The 20,810-nt window shown below is 45.9% G+C and overlaps 1 long non-coding RNA gene across 1 annotated transcript; it reads left to right on the top strand.

Moving 5' to 3' along the window:
• The first annotated feature begins 3,481 nt into the window (after positions 1–3,481).
• On the top strand, positions 3,482–19,291 carry LOC104004888 (uncharacterized). The gene is made up of 3 exons (XR_677957.4): positions 3,482–4,275; positions 4,780–4,909; positions 19,041–19,291. It is a non-coding gene; the product is annotated as an uncharacterized LOC104004888 (long non-coding RNA).
• Positions 19,292–20,810: the final 1,519 nt, after the last annotated feature.

The raw sequence follows: 20,810 nt of genomic DNA, 5'->3' as shown, positions 1-20,810 counted from the left end.
AGAAATAAATACCAGGGCAGAGACTTCCAGGGTAAGGCCTTCTCTAAATCCACTGTTCTTCTTGTCCCCTACTTCCCACGGTGTCTACATCAGAAATCTGGGAGGAGCATTGTACTCTAGTGGAGGGAAACCAGGCTTTGGAGTTAGAAGGGCTGGGTGTGAATCCTGGGTCTCTAGCTGGATGACCTTGGGTAAGTTACTTAGCTTGTCATAGCCTCAGCTTTCTCTTTTGTAAAATGGAGCTAGTAATCCGAACACCAGAGAGATTGTTCCGAGGAATAAAGGATATTGCAGCTGTAAAATGCTGGCCCTTACTATTTGAAAATAAATCTTACATCTGCTTTCCCGTTCTCAAAGATGTGTGATTATTCCTGCATAGACATGTGACTAGTCCTATATGTTTATTTTTACCTGTCCTTCTTCTAAAAATAATTTGAGGCAGCTGGTTTAATGACAAGGCCAAAATAGAAGGCTGTCTCTCCCCTTTAATCCCGGCTCTCAAACACTTAGTGCAGGTGGCTATGTCACATCGAAGGAGTGGGAAGTAACAGAAGTGCGAGACATGCATTCAGCAGGTAGTATACCAGCCATGGGAGACTCAGAACGGACAAATGCCCGCCTTCACGGAACTCACTATCAAAGGTGGCATGCAGCCTGTGAGCCATTCCACACGGGCTTTCAATCCTTTGAGTTCTGATAATTCTACCTACTTCATATTTCTTTTTATTTTTATTTTATTTTATTATTATTTTTTTTGAGACGGAGTCTCACTCTGTTGCCCAGGCTATAGTGCAGTAGCATGATCTCAGCTCACTGCAACCTCCACCTCCCAGGTTCAAGTGAATCTCCTGCCTCAGCCTCCCGAGTAGCTGGGATTACATGTGCTCACCACCACGCCCAGCTAAATTTTTGTATTTTTAGTACAGATGGGGTTTCACCATGTTGTCCAGGCTGGTCTTGAACTCCTGAGCTCAGGCAATCTGCCTGCCTCAGCCTTTCAAAGTGTTAGGATTATAGGTGTGAGCCACCATGCTAGGCCCCTACTGAGTATTTCTAGGACCCATCTACTTCTCCTTAAACCCTCGGCCATGACTGTAGCTTGGGCCCTCTTTTGCTCTCGTCCGGATGTCTGCGTCTTAATTGGTTGTCTGCACTCTTGCTGTCTTCCAACCTTTTCTCTATGCTGTAGGCAGTGTACATGGTTCAGTTTCTCTGCCTAAACATTCAGCGGCTTCCCAGGGACCTGGGAAAAAGCTTAGCATGGCTCAGAAGACCCTTGCTTCTCTCTCTTGGGTCCATTCACGCTTTCCAGCTCCTCTTTCCTCCATATTGAACCTCTCTCCTGAGTGTGCCACTCTTTCCATTTTCAATGCGCTTCCCTTAGCCAGGAACCTTGTTCATCTAACTCAGCTTGGCGGTCACTTCATTCATTTCATTCACTCATTCATTCGCTCAGGATTGACTGAGTGCCCACTATATTCTGAAAGATGTGCTATATTCTAGTAGGGAGACAGCCAAGAAACAAGTGCACGTGTCAACAAATGACATATCTAATTTCTGTTAATTGCAAGTGTTCTGAAGCACAGTGGGGCAGGGAAGGAACTAGAGAGTGGCAGGGTGCTGTTTTGGGTATGGTACGCAGGGAGCACGGAAGTAAGGGAGATGGTCATGCAAAGAAGAATGGGAGGGACACAGATGTTCAAGGTTGGGGGAAATACGTGCGAAACCTCTGTGGGAATAAAGCTGGAGTGCGGAGAAAAGAGCAAGACATTCAGAGTGGCTGGGGCAGAGAGAAAGGGGCCAGTGGTGAGAAGTGAGGTCTGGGAGGAGGCTTGTGGACTTCACCTGACAGCTCCCCACCACTCTCTCCAGCTCTGACCTCAAGGGCAGCCTGTATTTTTCCAATTTTTCTGCTTGGGACTCTGTATTGTAAGTGAATGCTGAAGTATCCATGTTCCCAACAACACTATAGTCTTTTTATTCTTATTGACAATTTAACTTCTGCAATAAGGTAGGTTCTCAATATATATCTGTGGGTGATGGAATGACTACCAGAAACAAGAATAGAGGTGAAAGAAGATGATGTCATTAGCCCCCTGCAAAGTAGCCCATGACAAGTGGTAGGTAAGGGTGGACTGCCTGGGAGTGAGGCCAGAGGATTCTGCGTGGAGGGCAGGGTTGGGGATGGAGGGAAGCAGAGATCCCCTGGACAGGAGATCAGCTGAAGGAAGTGGTCTCCTATCTTAGTGTGTCTTGGCAGGCTGAGAGGAGGAGGCTGGGGTGAGGAATTTCTGGCAAAGGGGATTCCTACAGGTGGGAAGGTTGGGGCTTATCTGGAAAACAATGAGTAGACCACAGAGTTATTTCTTGTAACAACACGGAAAGAGCACAGAGCAGGGAAAGAGTCCAGGTATCCCCCACGCCTCTGAGCCTGGAATCTGGCAGTGTGAGGGAGGGGTGGACTTGGGTGTCTTTGTGAGTTTCCATCACTCTGAAGTTCCAGGAGCCAAAGAGCCCTGAGCCCATGACCGGCTGGACGGTGAAGGGAGGTTTCAGGATGCTGGTGCTGCAGTTAGCTCAGATGAGCCTGTGCTTGGCTCCCTGGGTGCAGACCACCAGTGCAGAGTTCGATGGACACACAGTGGGTCTGCAAGGCTGCCTGAGGCAAATCCATCACTGCTGCTTGGCCCTGAGATGGAAGCCTAGTGAGTCCAGAGATCATCCATCTCATGCATCTTCCCACCCAAGGCAGAATTCCTTCCGTGTTAGTTTCCTAGGGCTGGCATAAACAATCCCCACAAACCGGATGGCTTAAACAACAGAAATGTATTCTCACAGTTCTGCAGGCTAGAAGTCTGAAATCAAGGTGTTGGCAGACTCCCTCTGAAACCTCTGGGACAATCCTTCCTTGTCTCTTCCTAGACTCTGGTGGTATTCTGGCAATCTTGGAAGTCCCTGGCTTGTAGCTGCATCATGCCAGCCTCTGCCTGTCTAGACGTGGACTTCTCCCTGTAGGCCTCTGTCTGCACATGACAGTCTTTTTGTAAGGACACCTGTCATATTGGATTAGGAGCCTATCCTACTGCAGTATGACCTCATCTCAACTAACACCTGCAACAGCCAGATTTCCAATACAGTCACATTCTGAAGCACTGGGGGTCAGGACTTGGACATATCCTTTTCGGGGGAGGGGGGTGCAATTCAGCCCATACACCATCTGTGCCATCCCCAGCAAGGGGTCTTTCAGCCTCTGGCGGGTGCCCCCACTGAGGGGACAAGGCCTGCAATGCAATCAGCTCTTTGCCAGATTGTACCCTCTTCCCCCCTCCTCCCTCTCTTCCTTCCTCTCTCCCACAAATATTTATCAAGAGATTAATATATTCCAGGAATGGTGCCAAGTCCTGGGTGCCCAACAGTAAACAAAACAGAGACTAGGGGAAAGGCTTTCGTTACATCATCCTCTCCCACAGGTCCCCTGAGGCCACGCAGCACATGCGGCTGCACCCTGAATGACTGAAGACAGTGATGGACTCCCCAAGGCTCCCGTGGGTCAAATCCCTGTGGCTTCTTTACATATTTCTCAAATGGAGGGTGATTATATATGTGATGGACTAAACCAGGACACTTTTGAGAATGAACATGGGTGCTATTGGTAATCACACCGAGACACAGCAATGTCCGGGACCAACTCAACCCTCAGTCCGCTCATGGGGCACAGGTTTCCTGGTCCTTCCCTACCCTGACTTCTCTTCTCCTGATGTTTGGTGGTCTGCCTCCTTTTAAACCATTGTGCTCCCACAACTGATTCCCATATGTGTCTGCCATAGTGGAAAATACCAAATAGGCAAGGAGATCGTTTCAATACTATCTGCTGAACACCTTAATAGAGGCAAGAGAGAACGCAGAGGAAGAAACAATGGACTCTTTCTGAGAGAGTGGAAGATGGCTTCGCAGAGGAGCTGCTGCCTGAGACGGATAGCATGAGTAGGAGTTTCCCCAGGCAGGGAAGGTGTTGTTGTTTCTCCTCAGGGTAGAGGGGAGAGCAGGGCTCCCCGTGTGTCTGTTGTTGAATGTGACTCATGCTGTTTTCCTGCTTTGAGCCTGCTCTAGGGTGTTATGGGCAGGATGGACTTGTCCTGCGTGCTTGTTGTTCCGCCGTGTTTCTGATCTTCAGATTTATCGTAAGGAAGAACAGCCGATGTACAGGCAGAACTTGACAAATGAGGCAACAAGCAACTTGATCTGGGATCCATCGTCCTCTAGACCCCAGTAGGAGTGAGTCATTTACAAGCATTTGTTGAGAACAGGCTTCACTGATGGGTCTGTGCTGGTCTCTGGGAAGGCAAAGGTCACATGTAGTCACTGATCTCAAAGAAATTGACCCAGGCAGCAAGACACATGCATGCAATTAAATTATACCAAAATATCTAAGGGCCACCACACACCTTTATAAGTTTTGTGCACATTTTGGGAATACAGAGAAAGTCACAGGTAATTCCAGCTGGAGGAATACAGTTGGCTTTCACTGAAGAACTTTGAGGGCTTCAAGGGCCAAGTCACACATCACAGCTGGAGAAGGAGAGGCTCAGAGGTGTGAACACATAGGAAATGCTTGGGGCAGGACCAGCCTTTGGGGCCAATGGTGTGGGTGGGGTGGAGGGGAGAAGAGGAGACAGATAAAGGAGGCTGCCTTGGGATGCAGAACAGGGAGCTGCTGGGGTAGCAAGCCAGCATCGTATCTGGTCAAGTGTCCTCACCCCTGCCTTCCCTCCTGCTAAGGTCTAAGCACCAGCGTGGTGACCACCCCAGCAGCCTTGGACCCCTGAAGCCTTGAGCACCAAAGCACACACAGCTGCCTCTGGCTGAGTTCTGTGGTCGCCTGCACCCCCTCCACCTGCTTCCCCCGGAGGTAGGCCCTTCCACTGCCAGGGGCCGCCTCCTCTGAGGTGAGTAGTGCTGGTCCTCTCGAGGGACCCAGACACTCTCACAGCCCGGGTTGATACCATGAAGAGTGAATCCTCACTAGGCCTCTAAAATCGGAAAAGGGGACCCATCTCAGACAGTGCTGGGTTCAGCTGTGTGGACATCGACAGGGCTGAGAAGAGAATGTCAAATCCCAAAGCATCCCCAGGGCTGTGCCTTCCCATCCTGGGTGAGGGGAGTTCTGCAGGGGCACTGGGGTGCTTGTCTCCTGGGGTTCATAAATCATGTCTTTGGGGAGGCCTCTCTCACCCTGCATGGCTGGAGCAGGCCTCTCTCTCTCTCTCTCTCTGGCACTCCTGGGCTCCTATGTAGCATTGACCACAGGGTACTGCAGTTGGGCATGTCTTCATCTTCGTGCCTTCTGGGCTGGAAGCATCCAGGGGCAGCGAGTGGGGCCTCCTTGTTTCTGAATCCTCAGAACTGGCACACACAGTAGGTGATCAACAAATGTGGATGGAAAAAGAAAAGTGAGCAAAAGAGGAAGGAAGTGGATGGAGGAGGTCATCGAGAAGGAGGAGCGCAGTGCTTGGAGTTGAGAGCAGGATGCACTGGGATTTCATTGGGTCTGACGCACTTTTGCCCTTGTGAACCCCATCCTTTAAGGAAAGATTAATAGTTGGCTGGGCACAGTGGCTCATGCCTGTAATCCCAGCACTTTGGGAGGCCTAGGCAGGCGGATCACTTGAGGCCAGGAGTTTGAGACCAGCCTGGCCAACATGGTGAAACCCCGTCTCTACTGAAAAATACAAAAATTAGCCAGGTTTAGTGGCACATGCCTATAATCCCAGCTACTCAGGAGGCTGAGGCATGAGAATCGCTTGAACCTGGGATGCAGAGGTTGCTGAGATGACGCTGCTGCACTCCAGCCTGGGTGACAGAGTGAGATCCCGTCTTTAAAAAAAAAAAAAAAAAAAAGTACAGTAGGCCTAGACACTGTGCTACTGTGTCCAATGAGGAAGCTGGCCCAGAGCGCAGTGGTCACCTAGTAAGGAAAGGGACTGCCAGGCCCCAGCCAAACAAAACTGACCTTTTGTTGCAGCAAGTTCCTGGAAGCCCCCTCTTGTGCCAGACATTAGCCATTTGATTGCTGGATCTTGGGAAGGGCTGGATCTTGGAGGCAGGGGCTGAAGTGGTGGGCAAAGAGGCATGTCAGGAGATTGGAGCAGTGACTCTCCATTGACTGTGTGGCAGGTTCTTAGTATTTGAAAAATGGGTGTAGACATCCCGACACCTTCTTTTTTTTCTTTTTACACTCTGCTGCCCAGGCTGGAGTGTAATGGTGCGTTCTGAGTTCACTGCAATCTCTGCCTCCTGGGTTCAAGCAATTATCCTGCCTCAGCCTCCAGAGTAGCTGGGATTATAGGCATGTGCCACCACGCCCGGCTAATTTTTATATTTTTAGTAGAGACGGAGTTTCACCATGTTGGACAGGCTGGTCTCAAACTCCTGACCTCAGGTGATCCACCCACCTCAGCCTCCCGAAGTGCTGGGATTACAGGTGTGAGCCACCACGTCCGGCTCTGACACCTTCTATAAGGCTTGGATGGAAGTAGAAATAACAAAATACGGCCACTGCAAAAATGCAAGATGAAGAAAAAGAAGGCAGCCAGCCCAAAGGCCAGGTTTCTGATCTGGGTACCAGTGAAAGAGACAATTCATTGGCAGGAGTAGTCTTCAGGGGAGAGATAATGAGTTCTGTTTGGAACACATTGGATGTGGTGTATCTCTGGGATTTCCAGAAAGCTATGCCCGTGTTGAATAGAAGGGTGCAGACTTTCTAGGAAATAAGATGGGGGTGTAAACAGAGATGTGTGAGGTATCAGTCGGCACATAGTAGGCTCTCAACTAGTCTGTCTTGATTTGGTGTTGCTGACACCCCAGAGCTGAATGAGAAACCCCTAACGTGAACACATCAGCCCAGCTTGGGAGGTGACTGGGAGGACCTCACGCAGACTGACTTTAAGGAAAAGCACAGAACATCCTTTGTCTGATTATGATCGACACAGACACCTGGAGGGCATATCTCAGCTCAGAGTTCCCTAGGTGTGCTGGGCTGTCAGAAGTCAGCAGGAGGGGCTGGCAAGAGTTTGTCTTGAATCTTGAAATCTGGGAGGCAGATGAATAAGAAACTGCATTTTCCAAACCCTGAAGCAATACTTACTTTTCCTTCACATCTACTTCTCTAAGTGTATTTTTTTAACCTTGTTGGTACATATTATATAATCACATTGTTCAAATATTTGAGATGGTGATTACACCAACATTCAATTTTAATTGGTACTTATGTTAATATGTCAGATGTTCTCAGGAAAAATTAATTAGGACTAAACAATTGATTGACGATCTTTAAAATCCAAACTTTCAAAAACGAACCCGTTTCATAACCCATACCATAACTGTGGGGTTAATTTGGATCATAGCATTTATTAGTTCAGGGATGATCTTCCTTAAGACCACATGCTAGTCTATCAATAAGAAAGAAAGGCCAGGCACGGTGGCTCATGCCTGTAATCCCAGCACTTTGGGAGGCTGAGGCAAGCAGATCACCTGAGGTCAGGAGTTCGATAGCAGCCTGTCCAACATGGTGAAACCCCATCTCTACTAAAAATACAAACATTAGCCGGATGTAGTGGCATGTGCCTGTAATCCCAGCTATATGGGAGACTGAGGCAGGAGAATCACCTGAACCTGGGAGGCGGAGGCTGCAGTGAGCCTAAATTGTACCACTGCACTCCAGCTTGGGCAATGGTACAAGCCTCTGTCTCAAAAAAAGAAAGAAAAATGCAAAACATACAGTTGAGCCAGACGCGTTGGCTCACACCTGTAATCCCAGCACTTTGGGAGGTTGAGGCAGGCAGATCACCTAAGTTCAGGAGTTCGAGACCAGCCTGGCCAACATGGTGAAACCCCGTCTCTACTAAAAATGCAAAAATTAGCAGAGCGTGGTGGTGTGCACCTGTAGTTCAGCTACTTGGGAGGTTGAGGCAGGAGAATCACTTGAACCCAGGAGGTGGAGGCTACAGTGAGCCAAGACCACACCACTGCACTCCAGACTTGGTAACAGAGCAAGACTCCATCTCAACAAAACAAAATAAAACAAAACAAAAATAGTTAAGAAACAGAATTTAAAATAACTTAGTCCAACTTCCTATCTAAGACAGAAATCCCTTCTATAGCAAGTCAGATGCTTCACTAGTCTCTTTTCAATCCTGTGAGTGACAGAGATCTCAGTACCTAACAAGACAGCCCCCTCCATTATTGGCTTGTTCTAATTGCTACCAAATTCTTTCTTATGTCATACTGGAATAGAGTTCCCTGTCGTTTCCTCTTGTCAGCTGTAAATTTCACTTTCTGGAGCAACAGCAAAATTCCATTTCCCATAGGAAGATTCCTCCAAGAATTGACTCCTTGAAGAGAGAAAAACAAAAGGCTCACGAGATATCATACTCTCCTCCCCGGTGATTATATTAGGGTAAAGCTCTTGGGAGATATGTAGAGGACTTCATTTCACACGGTGGTGTTATAAGTCTACAAACTTAGAGTATTTTAGGAATCTTTGTTCTAAGGACAGGTGCGGTGGCTCACGCCTGTAATCCCAGCACTTTGGGAGGCCGAAGCGGGTGGATCACGAGGTCAGGAGTTCAAGACCAGCCTGGCCAAGATGGTGAAACCCCATCTCTACTAAAAATTAAAAAAAATTAGCTGGGCGTGGTGATGGGCACCTGTAATCCAAGCTACTCAGGAGGCTGAAGCAGGAGAATCATTTGAACCCAGGAGGCAGAGGTTGCAGTGAGTTGAGATCATGCCACTGCACTCCAGCCTGGGTGACAGGGTGAGACTCCATCTCAAAAAAAAAAAAAAAAAAAAGAAACATTTGTTCTAAAAAGATTTCTGAATAGATTGGTTAATTTTTGTGGCTGCACTTGGATATAATTTATTTAAAAGACAGCACACCTTAAGGTCTTAGCTAAGCTTTGCTCATTCGGGTGGATGAGCACCCCCCAGGACCACCAAGAAGATTACTATACAATATTAAAGATTTTATTTTAAAATCAAATTGTATGCATGAGTGTGTATTGATAAAAAAAATTTAATTATGTGCACGAGGTTAAATGCAATCTTAAAGACGGCATCAGGGAACCTTCATAAACAAATGTGCACTTTGGAGTCAGGTTGTGCTGTGTTAGAATTCCAGCTGTGCCACTTATTAACCGTGTGACCTTGGGCCCCAGTTTCCTCAGATGTAAAGTGGGTATGAAAATAATTAACCTTGCAAGGCTGGAGTGAGTATTAAGTGCAAAAACACCTCTCTTCAGCCTGGGATATAGCAGGCACTCAATAAATGGAAAGATCAGGTTTGTAGATCCTAATTTTAAACACAAGAGAGAATGTTCATTTAATTTATTTAGAAAGTTAAATAGTAAGAACAGAGATATACAATCTAGTAAAAAATATTTCAAGGCCATATGTTTAAAGTGTCTGTCAGTGTTTAAAAATGTGAAATTAAAATGTAACGACACCCAATTGTTATTTTAAAAACTCAAACCATCAATAGAAAAACAAATGAAAATTTCTTCACCATCTCTCCATTTCAATCCTCAGTCCCATTCCCCAATAATTTTGCTAAACAGTTTGGTGTACAACCTTCCAGATATGCTTATACAAGCACGTTAAGATGTATTCCCTTCAAAAATGAACTCATGCCATACACATCGTTCTGCCACTTCTTTTGCATCTGACACTATATGATAGACATGAGCTCCAGCTCCGTCCTCTTCACAGCCAGGCATTAATATTATTATTATTATTTATTTTTTTTTTTCAGGCAGAGTCTCACTCTTGTCGCCCAGGCTGGAGCACAGTGGTGTGATCTTTGCTCACTGCAACCTCTGCCTCCCAGGTTCAAGCGATCCTCCTGCCTCCTGAGTAGCTGGGATTACAGGCATGCACCACCATTCCTGGCTAATTTTTGTATTTTTAGTAGAGATGGGGTTTCACCATGTTGGCCAGGCTGGTCTCGAACTCCTGACCTCAGGTGATACGCCCATCTTGGCCTCTCAAAGTGCTGGGATTACAGGCATGAGCCACTGCACCTAGCCACCGCCAGGTATCACTAAGATGGGTTTTTAAAAGAGGGCTTTTGGCCAAGTGCAGTGGCTCATACCTGTAATCCCAGCACTTTGGAAGGCCAAGGCTAGAAGATCCTTTGAGGTCAGGAGTCTGAGACCAGCCTAGGCAACATAGCAAGACCCTGTCTCTACAAAAAAAAAAAAAAAAAAAAAAATAGCTGGGTGCAGTGACACACGCCAATACTCCCAGCTACTTAGGAGGCTGAGGTGAAATGATCGCTTAAGCTGGGAAGGTCGAGGCTTCAGTGAGCTATGATCGCACCAGTGCACTCCAGCCTGGGAGACACAGCGAGACCCTGTCTCAAAAATAAATAATAAATAAATAATTTTTAAAAAAGGGTTTTAAAAGAAGTAATGTCAGTGAAATGTAAGGTTTGCCCTAAGTCCACAAGTCTAAAGTTTGGATGACAACGGAAAAATTCAGGTTTATTTCATCTCGAAAATAGGGCAGAGGTCAGACAGCAGGTGGGGAGATAATCCAGATAAGACAATTAGAGGATTCTGAATGAGCAGGAATCATTTTTGTAGTATTGACAACCACCTCTACAATGACATGGTGCTCTGTCGCTTACCTTGCTTTTGGCAATGGCTGCAGTCCTGCAAGGAGAGAGGTGCCCACGATTCCCATTTTAAAGAGGAGGAAACTGAGATTCACAGAAGCTGACACGCCGCTGCAAGGACAGGAGTTGGGAGTCAGGTAGAGGAAGGTGGAATTTGATTCTTTAAGGCTCTAGGCCAGTGGGTAAGCCATAAAAAGGAGCAAAGCCAGCCCTTGGCATCTGACCTCCTGCCTCGAGTAGAGCTGAGATTCCTTCTGCAATTTCAGAGGAATGCTGCTCTGTGGCTTCTGGCTTAAGGGCTAAATAGTCCACAGTGTTTTGTGACTCCCTGTGATGTAGCCGGCACTGTGTTAGAAATCAGTGAATGCGGGAAAGTGGGACCCGCATTGGGCTGGCAACCATGACTTCTGTCCCAGCTGGGGCATGTCACTGCCCTGAAGAGTGGTATGGGCTACAGGAGCTCTTCCTTGGCTGGGAATTGAGGCAGTTGGGGTCTCCATGAGTACAGAAGAGGGAGTCTGGGAACTCACTCGTGCTGGAGTTCACAGAATGAAAATCTCTTTCATCCATCCTCATGGTTTCAGAGGTGGGCAGACAGTCTGGAATTACCTAAGGCTGATCTCGTGTTATAATGAAATAGAATGAAATGAGGAAAAGGGCAAGAAATCTCATCTTTCTTTTTCTTTTTTTTTTTTTTTTTTTGAGATGAAGTTTCACTCTTGTTGCCCAGGCTGGAGTGCAATGGCGCAATCTCGGCTCACTGCAACCTCCACCTCCTTAGTTCAAATGATTCTCCTGCCTCAGTCTCCTGAGTAGCTGGGATTACAGGCATGTGCTACCATGCCTGGCTAATTCTGTATTTTTAGTAGAGATGATGTTTCCCCATGTTGGTCAGGCTGGTCTTGAACTCCCGACCTCAGGTGATCTGCCCACCGTGGCCTCCAAAGTGCTGGGATTACAGGCGTGAGCCACTGCGCCTGGCCAAGAAATCTCATCTTTCTATGCAGCTTTGGGAGTGGCTGGCACAGGACAATGGTGTTTAGAAAGCAAATCAAGCAGCCTAGCCCATCATCCTAGGGAAAGTCAGGGGACCTGCTCAGGAGGGACAGACACACCTTGCTCCCCTGGACAGCATCTGGCGGAGGGTGGGGACCGATCCTGGGGGTCTGGCTATCTTTGACTCAGATTAGCAACGCTGAGAGGAACTGACAGCCCATGTCAGCCTCTCTCTGGGGCCCTCACAGAGAGGGTGCTGTCACCCTTGTCTGGTACTATAGTGGGTCAGGAGTCTTCAGTCAGCCAGAAGGGAGACGCTGACCTACAGGACATCCTCTCCATTCTCCCCAGCCCCGCCACTAGCATGGATGGTGAGAAATGAGTCTCAGATGGAGGCATCTGAAGCAGATTCTGCAGAAAAGGTGACTCATGCCAGGGATCTCACCTTCCCGAGGCCCTAGGAGCCCCGCTTAGTTCATCTGTGCCTCTGGAGGAACCCCGGACCCTGGAGCTGCCGAGGTGCTCTTTTGAGGATACTGGAGCTGGTGGCTTCTTCCAGCCCTCTTCTCAGGAGAGCCACATGTTCTTGCTCTTGTGAACATTTCATTCCTTCATGGAGAAACCAAACACTCCAATCCCCAAAGGAAAATAGAGACAACTGCTGATTTCCACAGGTGGAAGAGACAAAAGCCAGAACATTCTCCTGGTTTCATGAGAAAGTGCTGGGGTTTTATTGTTTGTGTGATCTGATTGATCTGAATGTGTGGCTTTCAGTCTGGTTTTGAAACCCTTCAAGATCCCCAGAGAGGCTGGGCGCAGTGGCTCACATCTGTAATCCCAGCACTTTGGGAGGCCGAGGCAGATGGATCACTTGAGGTTAGGAGTTCAAGATCAGCCTGGCCAACATGGTGAAATCCCATCTCTACTAAAAATACAAAATTAGCCGGGCATGGTGGCAGGTGCTTGTAATCCCAGCTACTCGGGAGGCTGAGGCAGAAGAATCGCTTGAACCTAGGAGGCAGAGGTTGCAGTGAGCTGAGATGGTGCCACTTGCACTCTAGCCTGGGCAACAGAACAAGACTCCGTCTCAAAAAAATTTTAAAAAAATAAAAAATTGAGCTTAGTGTAAAAGATATTTAGTTAGCATTTTTTAAATAAAAAGTTTTGTAGCTGCAAGCAAGTTTGAAAACTACAAGTCTGCTGTCTCAGTTTTCTATGGATTGCTGGTCCTGACATTCTCTTTATATATATATATATATATATATATATATATATATATATATATATATATATATAAAATAGTAGCTGAGATTACAGGCACCCACCACCAAGCCCCACTAGTTTTTGTATTTTTAGTAGAGATGGGGTTTCACCACGTTTGTTAGGCTGGTCTCGAACTCCTGACCTCAAGTGATCCACTTGTCTCAGCCTCCCAAAGTGCTGGGATTACAGGCATGAGCCACTGCACCCAGCCCTGACATTCTCCTTATGTACATAGAGACATAAGCCTTGTTTTGGGAGAACAGAGAGAAATCTGTCCATTCATTCCACAAAATATTTTTTGAGCACCTCCTTTGTGACAGGTACAACTATGCATCATGAAAAATAAAAAGGCCTAGTAATGGCTGCCATTGCCCTTGAGGAGATTGTGCTTGGGGGCACAGGTGACTCCACGGCAGCCAGTTCAGAGGAAGCATTTCGAAGTGAAGTCTAAGCTTCTATCCTTGAACGACTTCATTCCGATCAGCTGTAGCTACAGACACCATTCTCTTCAAGACTTCTCTCTCTCGTTTTTTATTTAAACCTATGTGTATTTTAATATAGAAAACTTTTTTCATGAAACAACTTGCAGGACTAATTTAGGATTAATTAGAATATCTTCAACAGGCTGGGAGCAGTGGCTCACACCTGTAATCCCAGCACTTTGGGAGGCCCAGACCAGAGGATCATTTAAGGTCAGGAGTGTGAGACTAGCCTGGCCAGCCTAGTGAAATGCCATATTTACTAAAAATACAAAAAAAAAAAAAAAAAAAAAAAAAAATTAGCTGGGTGTGGTGGTGCATGCCTGTAATCCCAGCTACTCAGGAGGCTGAGGCACAAGAATCACTTGAACAGGGGAGATGGAGGTTGCTGTGAGCCAAGATTGTGCCACTGCACTCCAGCCTAGGTGACAGAGAAAGATTCCATCTCAAAAAAAAAAAAAAAAAAAAAAAAAAGGAATATCTTCAACAGTTTGCTCTAAATCATAATTATAATAAAAATCCATTAAATTTTCACTATTAAGACTTAGTATTTAAAAGGTTATTTAACAAATAACAAAAATAAGACCCTGCTTTTTTCTCTAGACTTACTTTTAGCACCTCCAGTTTATGAAGCTTTCTTACCCCATGCTCTTGGTCTTTTCCCTCCAAACAAACCATTCTATCCAACTGGGGCCACCTTGATCCATTGGGGGGTTTTAGCATAGAGTGTAACAGCTGCATACTTGACTTGGTTTGTTCCTTCTGGCTGTTTTCCCTCTTTCACAAGGGGCTGCTCTTTTAACAAGAAGGCTGTAATGTGTAACAAGAGCAAAAACTAAGGCTTTGTTGCATTAAGCCGCTGTGATTTGAGGGTTGTTTGTTACTACAGCATACTCTCACCCATCCTGACTAATACAATCCTATCCGCCCTTGTGTCCCGGGCAAACTGTTTCTCATCCTGTAGCTCAAATGTCCCTCCCAGTCTGTGAAACCACGTTCCACTCCCCCAGGGAGGGGTGGAGTCTCTTTCCTCTGGGCCATCCTTAATTGTAGCACACAGTAAGTTTCATTGGATTTTTCTGTGTGGCTTATAAGTGCCTTGCAAGCAGAAGTTATAGTTATATATAGTCATATACAAGTGTTTGTTGATGGACTAAATGAATGCTTGTATTTAGAAATTGCTTCCTAAAGCCTACTGTTCAGAGCTCATTTCTGAGCTGCAAAGACACAGTCTGTCACTGTAAAAGTGACATGGTGCAATCAGCAGCATCTGCCCAACAACTCGAGCTAGGTATGCAAGCTTGAAATCAAGACAGTTAGGAGAGAGAGTCCATAAGGTTTCTTTCAGACTTCAATAGTCAGTGTCCTGTGAACATAGCTGGACCAGAAAGAGACCTTCCTTGGCCAGTGTCAGGGAAAACAACACAGTCCTCCACATCGAAACAATTTGTTAGCATTTACAAGTTCACATTTTTCTGTATTTTAACTTCTAATTGGTTTCCTCTTTTGTGCTAAGAATGCCATCTGTCCCTTTGACAGGTTTTTGGATTTGATGCCACTTACCAGGAAATATGACCATTATAAGCATTGTAAGAGGATTCAAACGTGTCCATCCCAAACAGCCTTGTTTTAGGAACTCCATACATGATCCCACACTGTTCATGTGTAGAGGTTTTACCATTTTTCAAGTCCCTGCCCCACAGAATAAAGCCTTTTTCCTCCACAATTTCTTAGAGCTCATAATATACAGCAAGGTAACATACATGGCCCCATTTTGATTGTAGATTTCCTATCTTCTCTGTGGCAGTAAGAAGAATATTATTATCCCTATTCGTAGGTAAGAAAACTGAGGCTGTTGGAAATGGACATGCCCAAGATCATATAGAAATAATAGAACCAGGTTATCAAACTTCATTTCTGAATCTAAGCCCACTGCCCTACAGATATCTTTCCCTTATGGAATAAAAGCAGGGATAGGGCTCATTATTCCGATTTCATGAACCAGGAGAAGTTAATGGACCGATCTAAAATTCCTCAAGAAGTAAGACACAATTCTAAGCTTGAAGAACTCCAGTCCTCTCCCCGGGTGACCCTGTGTTCTTACTAGGACTACCTTATACTACCTTGACTCTGCAGTACCTTCTTTCAAGCCTAAAGTTACTTGATTACGGACAAGCCAAGAAGAGTAAAGGGGTGTGGCCCAGAGAGATTTCCAGTTGAAGAAAGAATGATTCAACAGTCCTATTAAAACAAAGAGCCATTTTCTGCAGGCTCCCCCAGGACACACATGCTATGGTCTATTGCTGCGGGGTACAGGGAGCCCCTGCAGGAGGGCTGGGACTAGAAGGAAGGGAGGGAACGTTTACTGGACATCCATGATAAGCCAGATGGCTACTTTGTGTAATCCTCACATGATACTAAAAGAAAGATGAAAAAATGGCCGGGTGTGGTGGCTCATGCCTGTCATCTCAGCACTTTGGGAGGCCGAGGCGGATGGATCACTTGAGGCCAGGAGTTTGAGACCAGCCAAGCCAACATGGTGAAGCCCCTTTTCTACTAAAAATACAAAAAAAAAAAAAAAAAAAAAAAAAAATTAGCTGGGCACGGTGGCTCGAGCCTGTAATCCCAGCTACTTACGATGCTAAGGCACAAGAATCGCTTGAACCCGGGAGGCGGGGGTTGCAGTGAGCCGAGATGGTGCCACTGCACTCCAGCCTGGGCAACAGAGTGAGATTCTCTCAAAAAAAAAAAAGAAAGCAAGAAAGATGGAGAAATAAAGCCTCAGAAAAGTTGGACTATCCAACACAGCAGAACTCGCTGGCATGTCTGGTGTCAGAGCTGTTCTTTCCGGCATTCGCTGCACCGGATGCTGTAGAAGATGGAAAGGCAGCATGGGAAAGGGTCCTGCACTCAGGAACTGCTCATCCTGTTAGGGGAGTCGCACACACACACAGGAATCTGATAAAGAACCCCCATGGCCGGGCACGGTGGCTCACGCCTGTAATCCCAGCTCTTTGAGAGGCCGAGGCGTGAGGTCGCCTGAGGTCAGGAGTTCGAGACAAGCCTGTCCAACATGGAGAAAGCTAAAAATACAAAAATTAGCCAGGCGTGGTGGCACGCACCTGTAATCCCAGCTAGTCAGGAGGCTGAGGCACGAGAATCGCTTGAACCTGGGAGGCGGAGGTTGCAGTGAGCAGAGACTGCACCACTGCGCTCCAGCCTGGGAGACAAGAGTTAAAAATAATAATAAAAATTTAAAAAGAACCCCCTTGTTGGCGGCAGGCAGTATAAGATTAATGGAGATTTGGGGCAGAGAATGAGTAGGGTTAGGGGAAGGGAGGACGAGATTCCTTCCAGGACAGTCTCCAGCTGAACTTTGAGGAAAGAATTTGAATAAGCAGAAATGAAAGGAAAAGACTTTCTAGGCCAGAAGTAGCAGCTTCTGGAAATGAGCAGATAGAATCACTGATATTTATCAGTGATTGTTATCTGAGTCCAAGGAAACTGAAAGGGCCAGCAGGCAGATTCTAGCGATTCCACTCAGATATTGAGGTAGCTCGGGCCGTCCATGGGGCTACAGGAATGTATCCAGCATTATAGGAAAATGAAATCAGCAAGAATCAGTGGGTGAGATCAGCCATCTACTAAGTAATCACCTGAGGAGAAGATCTGAAAACTTCAGCACAGCGCGAGGTGATCTGGACACATCCAAAGCACGTCATTGTGTCTGGAAAGTAATCCCAGAAAAAGGAGACCCCTGTCCTTCGTAGAGAGCCTGCCTGTTTCAAGGGGCAGCGCCAAATGGACTCAAAGGCCAGATCTGGCATCAGAATTCCTTGTAGCCCTTACAGGTTCCTACTAAGATGAGGATCCCCTAATTGTGAGCCATTCCAGTGCACTGACAAATTCAAGTTTGAGGCCCACAAGGGGAAACCTATTTCTCCCCAAACCCCATACCTGTGGAGCCTGGCCCTGAGCAGCTGCCTCCAGGGACATCTTTCCCATTTTGACTTTTAGCATAAGGAAACTAAGGGAAATGAGAATTCCAACTCCACAGCAGCAGTATCACCGTTCATTCCCCGTAGCTCTTCATGGTTTGCAGTGCATTTTGACTCACTCCATCTTAGCCCTCTCTCAAGTCTGCGTAATGCATGAAGCTGGAGGGAAGTCTTCACGGTGGAAGGGGTCTTTGAGTTGCCTCTAAGGATGCAAAACTAGTCTCTGAGGGCAGTCCAGGGTCTGCTGGACACTTCGATTTTCTAAATCAGTAATCAAATTACTGGCATTAAATGAAGATAATTTTTGTTTTAAACCTAATTATGCTATTACAAATAAAACTTCCCACCTCCAAAACTCTCTCAACGGTGGATCTCAAACTCTCCTCCAGCCTCAGATGTCAAAAAACTATGCATTTTGCCTTGGGCACATCCAACATCATATACGTTGAATGGCTTTGATGGGCATGATTCTAATCTTAATTAAAGCAGTGCCCGTTTTGGTCCATCTTGGTCTCTTTGAACCCACTCTCAGCTGACTCAGTTCAATAGCAGTTTGGTGGGAAAAATGCCAACCGGCCTGGGAAACAAAGGAGAAATTTGGGGGTGACTTTAGGCTTCACAAAAGGGTCCCTTACATCACTTGAAATGATTAACTTTACTGAAAAGTAACAAAATTATTTTTGAAAAATAACAAAAACAAAGAAATTAAATTTGTTCATAACCCCATTGCTTTAAAAAAAAAAAAAAAAGTTATAGGCCAGGCACAGTGGCTCACGCCTGTAATCCTAGCACTTTGGGAGGCTGAGGTGGGTGGATCACTTGAGGTCAGGGGCTCGAAACCAGCCTGGCCAACACGGTGAAACCCTGTCTCTACTAAAAATACAAAAATCAGCCTGGTGTGGTGGCATGTGCCTGTAATTCCAGCTACCAGGGAGGCTGAGGCAGGAGAATCACTTGAACCAGGGAGGTGGAGGCTGCAGTGAGCCGAGACTGTGCCATTGCACTCCAGCCCGGGCAATAAGGCGAGACCCCATCTCAAAAAAAAAAAAAAAAAAATTAATTAGGCATAGTGGCGGGTGCCTATAATCTCAGCTACTGGGGAGGCTGAGGCACAAGAATCACTTGAACCCGGGAGGCAGAGGTTGCAGTGAGCCGGGATCACGCCACTGCACTCCAGCCTGGATGATAGGGCGAAACTGTCTCAAAAAAATAAAATACATAAAAGTTATATCAAGAAGAAAGTTTCTCCCTCCACCTGACTGATTGTCTTCTTCGAAGTAAACACCTGTTAGCAACTTTGTGCACATTCTTCTCAATTTGTTACTGGGGGGTTGATGCAGATATATCTAAGTACATATATATCCAAAATGCCAGACAGATTGACCTATACCTTGCTTATTTTCCTTCATGTTCAGGAACATTTCCCAAGTCTGTAACTATAGATCTAACACATTATTTTTAGTGGGTGTATGTAATTCCACTGCATGGATATATTAGATACCATTCTCCTGTTTAATTTGTTTTTGTTATGGATATTTAGATTGCTTATAGTATTTTTGTTATTGAGAATGATGCAGCCACACACATTCTTGTTTATATGCTTTTATGTGTTTGTCTTATTATTTCTCGTAGGATGGATCATGAAGAGTGGAATTGCTTTTCCTCTTGGGGCAGGCACACCAACAGTGTATGTGAGGCCCCTGCCCCCACTCCCCAGGCTGGCCAGTACTTTGGGCCAATCTGCTAGACCCAAAAATGTTAATCTCACTGAGATTTAATTTGCATTCCCCTGACTACCGGTGAAGTTGAGCATCTTTTCATATGTTTATTGACAATTTGCATTTCTTATTCAGTAAATTACCTGCTCATATCCTAGAGTCATATTTCTGTCTGCCCATTTTTTTCTATTCAATTTGTGGGAGCTCTTTGTATACCTGGGATCTAATCTTTGACTCATATATATGGCAAGTATTTTCTATTACTGTTGTCATCTTTTTATCATAGTAAAATTCTTACATCCAGCACCCCCACCCCTCCCCTGCCCTTTTTTTTTTTTTTTTTTTTTTTTTTGCATTTGGGTTAGGCAGAGAGCTAGCTTTACTGTTTTCCAAATGAAGTCAATCGATCCCAAGGATTTTTAAATTATTTAATCAGTAAAAATGTACACATTTTGAGGGAGGTGTGAAGATCCTAGGAGAAACTGTGCTCTTGTCCCTGAAGACAGACTCAGTAGATCTTTTTTTTTTTCTTTTGAGACAAGGTCTCACTCTGTCATCCAGGCTGGAGTGCAGTGGTGTGATGATGGCACACTGCAGCCTTGATCTCCCTGGGCTCAGGTGATCTTCCTGCCTCAGCCTCCCAAGTAGCTGGGACCACAGGCACGCACCCACCACGCCCAGCTAATTTTTATATTTTTTGTAGAGACAGGGTTTCACCATGTTGCCCAGGCCGGTCTCAAAATCCTGGGCTCAAGCCATCTGCCCTCCTCAGACTCTTGAAGTGCCAGGATTACAGGCGTGAGCCACCATGCCTGGCCAACCCAGCAGATCTTTAATTCACAATCTGGAAAAACCATCTAGAGGCTGTTGCTCTCCTAGCCAGTCATGATTTGGGCCCTTCTCAACGTGTGTATGTGTGTGTTGTTTCTTTGTGTGTGTGTGTCTTAGTAAAGAGGAGATTTGTAAACTAAAATATTCTCCTCTCTCTAAAATCACCTTAATTATAAACCAAATGCTGTGTATAACTCTATCCTAGCAGTTGGTGATTAGATTGAGGCATCCATTTCAGATGTGGGTCTCCTTCCCTGGTCCACAGTGAGCTCCTTGCGGCTGCACCTTAACTTACCTCTGTTCCAAACCCACCCAGGGGCTCAGACACAGTAATAGATGGGTACTTGTCTCAGTTCATTTTGTGTTGCTATAACCTAATAGCACAGACTGGGTAATTTATAAAGAAAAGAAATGTATTTCTCATGTTTCTGGAGGCTGAGAAGTCCAATATCAAGGTGCCAGCAATTGCTGAGGGCCTTCATGGTGTACCATCCCCTGGCAGGAAAAAGGAAGAGAGAGCAAGAGATCAAACTCCCAGCCTCAAGCCCTTTTATAATTAGCATTAATCCATTCACAAGAGTGGAGCCCTCATGACCTAAACACCTCACATTAGGTCCTGAGACAGGAATAATACAAGGTGGCTGCAGAATAATAGAAGATTTTGGGCAGCAATTTCACATGACTAGCAAAAGGAAACTGTTGAAATGGCTGCAGAGGCCATGGGCTAAGACCGTGAAAAACAGAGTGTAGACCAAGCTGGCTAAGACCCACTGAACCCAGCATGGCACTGGATTTGACCTAGGTTTCTCCTAGGACCTCATTATACGCTCATTAACATACTAAATCACACACC

This window comes from Pan troglodytes, chromosome 12, assembly GCF_028858775.2.
Source record: "Pan troglodytes isolate AG18354 chromosome 12, NHGRI_mPanTro3-v2.0_pri, whole genome shotgun sequence".
NCBI classification, from domain to species: Eukaryota; Metazoa; Chordata; class Mammalia; order Primates; family Hominidae; genus Pan; species Pan troglodytes.
The sequence above is the reverse complement of the archived record's forward strand: the minus strand, read 5'-3'. Positions and strand labels throughout refer to the sequence as shown.